Source organism: Cupressus sempervirens, chromosome 3 (genome assembly GCF_028749045.1).
Source record: "Cupressus sempervirens isolate cs-2001-9-10 chromosome 3, ASM2874904v1, whole genome shotgun sequence".
NCBI classification, from domain to species: domain Eukaryota; kingdom Viridiplantae; phylum Streptophyta; class Pinopsida; order Cupressales; family Cupressaceae; genus Cupressus; species Cupressus sempervirens.
In genome coordinates this window covers 19,430,679-19,435,805 of record NC_143120.1, presented here as the reverse complement: position 1 = coordinate 19,435,805, position 5,127 = coordinate 19,430,679, and positions in this window count along the sequence as shown.

Genomic DNA, 5,127 nt, shown 5'->3' with positions numbered 1-5,127 from the left:
AAAAATTTAAAAGTTAAAAAAGGTGTTTTTAAAGGTTTTTGAATTAGTAGAACATTTGAGAGCTTTTTTAATGAATGTAAAAGCGTATAAAAAGGTTTTCTCCATTCTCATTTGCTATTCAAGGGAAATAATACACCTCGGTAGGGTCTCTTTCTTTGAATTAAATTGCTTTATTTGACTTTGCTCCATTGGAGGCAGAAGATGACAGGTATTTATATGTTTGTTTGTTGTGGTTGGTTTCTTGGGTGTGAAGCCTCACGTATGGAGGGCCTGTTAGACAATTTAGTTAGCGTATATTGAAAAAATAATAATTAAGTTTTTTAATTGTTATTATGTTTAGAATTTCAATGTGATTAGATGGGTGTTAGTATGAGAGTTTATATTTTTGTTTTTCAATGCATAAGGTCCGTTTGGTTGCCGGAATACAACCAGAATAGGAATAGGAATAGGAAATTAGAATATAATTTGTATTCTTTGTTTGGTGCGTGGAATAGGAATGGAGAATAAGATTTCTCCATTCCTATTCCTATTTTAGCCCTAAAATGAGCTTTTGTCCATTCCAAAAAATACTTGTAATTGGAATGGACCATTTCCATTCCCAATTTGATTAATCCAAAATTTATAATCAGTCGAGTCTGAGCATTTGCAGCATCGGAGGAAGCCACTTGTTTGGGGAAAAAGTTTTTAATTTTTTATATGGAGAAGCAGAATTCACTGGAGGAGACGCCATTGGCTATGAAATTTCAGAACAGATCTCAACGCTCAAATTACAATGGAGACGACAAATCCCCTTCAAATGTTGCAGTTAATGCCATCTTCAATTTATTGTAAGTTTTGCACGTTCGGATAAACACAAAACACATTGAAATTCCCTAAAACAATCGATAAAACAATCTCACAAGCCTGGCAAGATTCATTATTCGAAGCAAATGCCAAAGAGGGTTATTTAGAGCCTCTTAGATTTCCTCACACGAATATCTCGGTGTCCCCTTGCAAACGAATTCCAGGCATCTTGAAACTCACTAGACTTTAAACTTGGCATAAGAATGCTTCTCAAACAAATACTTGTAAGCAAACCAGGTGAACACATTGTCTGCAAGTACAGTTTCACATTGTTTGCAAGTTTGTGGTTTGAATTCTGAATTTAATTTTGTCAAACCAAACAACTTTGGAATAGTAATTTCAATACCCACTCCAATTTTCAATTCCTATACAAATTACCAGTTCTAATTCCATTTTTTCTATTCTAGCAACCAAACGAGCCCTAAGGGTTCGTTTGGTTCGTGGAATTAAAAAAAACCAGGATTTCTACGAACCTTGGTTTAGCCAAATCAAGGTTTTGTATATTTTCATTCCGATTTTTGGGATTTTACTAAAACCATTTGTTTCACTCGGAAGATGCGTGTGAAGACACATTTTTATCCATAAACTTGGAGTTGAAGGCAAATTTCAAAAAGTAGTCCAATCTATGTTTTTACACTCCTTAGAAAACAAAACCAAGTTTTGATTTTCAATTCCTACTTTTTTCAGGAAGTTGGAAAACCTAGTTTTGAGGCAAAATTGGAAGTCCTGTATGCTAATTCCATTTTGCAAATTTTGAAACAAACGCACAAATTTTCAAATCCGGGTTTTGAAAAAGCCAATTCCTGTAATCTTCCAGGAACCGAACAGACCCTAAGGGATTGTTTGGTAGCTGGAATTAAAATGGAATTGGGGTTCAGAATTCCAAATATTTTCTAATCTGTTGTTTGGGTATGTAAAAATGGAATTGGAATTGGAAAAAAAAATGGAATCTCGTATGCCCATTTACCCCCCAAAACCAAGATTTGGTATTCCATCTAAATAGATGGAATTGGTTTAATCCTAATTTTAATTCCATTATTTTCCAAAATGAGGATTACAGAAAAGTTAAAATGGAAACAATTTCGAGGTTTAGATGTGATCTTTTTTTTCCCGCTCAGTTGCTAAGGTCCGGACGTGACTATTTCTTGCTCTGCTCAACCATTTTCGCCTCTAGATTTTCTTTTCTTTGCCTCTGCACAGGTGTGTTCTTCGTTTTGGAGCTCTCATTTGCACTTGGGTTTTGCTCATGTTAGTTTTTTGCTGCAGATTTCCACTTGGGTTTTGCTCATGTTATTTTTTTTGCAAATTTGAGGAGCCATATGCATTATTGCCTATTTGAGGAGTCAGTAAGTCAGTTGCCAAGCTAAGGCTAGCTTATTTTATCCAGACTCCTGGTTTTCAATTTGTTTTAGATTTGAGGGTGATGGCTTGCATAGTTTTCATATCTATTTTGTATTAAATTTCAGGGGTTGTTTTGTATCTATTTTGTATTGCCCTAGTTTTTTATGATGGATTTCTGTTCCAGACTACCCTCCACAAGAAAATAGAAAACCCTATTGATCTTGCAAACGACTTTTTTTTATTACCTTACATGGCTAGAGTAAAAGGAATTTGGTATATTTGTTTATGTCTGGAGATAAGTAGTTGTAAATAAATTGTGCACAACCTTTTCATTGTGCACAAGAAAGCCACAGCCTTTGTCTTTCATCAGTTTGTTGTAATGACTCTAATATGTTTATGCAGAGTAAACAATGTGCCAGATCAAACTGTACAATAATACCAAAAATCAAATAATAATCACAAAAATATGGCAGAAATATCTAATCTTCATTTCCAAATGCAATGTGTACAGTCCAAAGAATGCCAGATTCCAATAGAAAGCAATTGTATATACAGTGCCAGGTGGTTGGTTAAGAGTGCCAACCACTGACCACTACCCCCAAAACTAATTGGAAGTAAAATAATATTACGTCATAAAACTAACTATTTCTTGACATGTTTATTCCAAATTTCTACAAGATTCCTTTCTACGTTAGTTAATTCTCTTACTCTTTGAAAACAATCCCTTATCACATGTCCTTGTTGCTTGTAGTACAAACTTACATGCCTATTCTTGGTGATTGCTTTGCATTTGAAGGTGAGAGATTCCAGTTAGATTTGGGAGAGATACTGGGAATGTTTTTCACAATTATTGCCATTTCCTTTCTAAACTGGTCATTTCCCATGGCTCAATCATTCTTCTCATCAATTTAGGAAGAGATTATTTTTTCAAAGATTGGATCAATCTTGGTTAGTGTAAACACAATGTTATAGTGTAGACACAATCTAGCTAGTTCAATCTACTTTAGCTTTTGTACTAGCTTAACTAATTTTGCATGGAATAAAATTTTGTGCTACACTTTATTGTTGATTGCCTTCATCTTTAGCCCAAACAATCACTGCTTCAAAGTGAGTTTTACTATTGTTGTATCAGAACCGAACAGACTATTAAGTCCATCCTGGACTGCTCTAGAGATTTTGTGAGAGATCTCTATGATCCATTAGATATCCCCAAGCCAGTTATAGCCACAACCTTTTGATCTTTGATGACCTATTTTATTGCCTCATCAATTCACTAGTTTTGGTGTTTTTCAACTTAGAAAACCCCATGAGTCATTTTTTATCAACATGAAATACAACTAGACTTATCATGCACAAAAGTCTCACATTTAAAACTTTTCAACATCTATCAGGAAAAACTTCCACCCAACCCCACCTCAATAAATAATCTTGTTAGGATGTTGGCAACTAATGCACCTTTCAGCTAATGAGTTTGCACAAATTTCAATACAAATGTTATTAAAAATAGAGACTTATGAAGTTTTAACTGGGTGAATTCAATTTCTAAATAATTATCACTTAGGTTAGATTAATTGCTAATTTGTTGTGATGTTTATCTTTTTCTTCCTTATACTGCAACTTTTTTAGGTTAGCTATTAACAAGTTTGTTTGTTTAGTGCTTGGTGAAGCCAAAAATATTAGGAGGTAATGCCATTGAAACAATAAAAGCAAATGGTGACTGCCATAAAATAATGAACAAAAATATTTCATTAAAAGAATACAATCATTCCCTTCCATCTTACCAACGGGTAGACACACATGTTCTGCAATTTGCAGATCAGAAAATTTTCCTTTATGTTTCTCCAACTGACAAACCCCCTCATTTTTGTTTGTGTTTGGTGTAATATGGATTTTCCTTCTACTTCCTTCACATGTTACTGAAACTTCTGTTAGACAAAAAAGTTACTATGCCAACTCTTATGCCTTTGTGTTCTTCCTTTCTTTGTGGTGGTCACTATGCATGTTGCCTTGACTGTGTTGAAGATGTATTGTCTTTCTTTGGCAACTGTCACCATTGATTATATTAAAGCTCGAAATGCTTGTGTTGGTTAAGAAATGCATTTGCTGGTGTTAAATAAATATGGTATTATATCATAAGAAGATTTTTTTTTTTTTTTATCTTACTAATTCTATAGTTGTCTCTATAGTCGTTTTAGGTTGTTGATGGATAAACTGAAAGATAAATGCATTATAGGACTTATTGCTAGGAAGAGAAGAGTCATTTGTGCTACTCGAATGATACTGATTGTCATGATCATATTCAAATGAGTAGAGGGGCTTTCTTCCATCTAACAACTATTCTTAGAGAGAAAGGAAGCATCACAAATATGGTGCACTTAACGTTGGAAGAACAACTGGTGATGTTCCTCCACACCCTTGGTCATAATTTGAGAAATCGTAAGATTACCCATAACTTTGGTCACTCAGGAGAGACAATTAGCCAATACTTCCACAAGGTTTTGACAGCAATCTTGGCACTTCATAGTGATTATCTTTTGCCACCCGGTCCATCTACACCTCCTAAAATTAGTGCGAAGGACCATTTTCATCTGTACTTCAAGGTAGATATCCTATTTTTGCAATTTTGTTTTCTAGACTCTAAATCATTTTAGTGCATGTCCCTTGGGTTATTAATTTTCATATTGTAGGATTGTGTGGGAGCAATTGATGGAACTCATATTCCAATCATTGTTGATATCGACAAGCAAGCTCCATATTGTGATAGAAAAGGGAACTTATTGCAAAATGTTATGGGTGTGTCTTCATTTGATTATAAGTTTCAATACATCCTTGCTAGATGGGAAGGGTCTACTACAGATAGTTGCGTTCCAGCATTAGCTCTATCAAGAGCCGATTCATTAGTAGTTCCCCCAGGTATGTCAAATATGTTTATATAGTGATGCA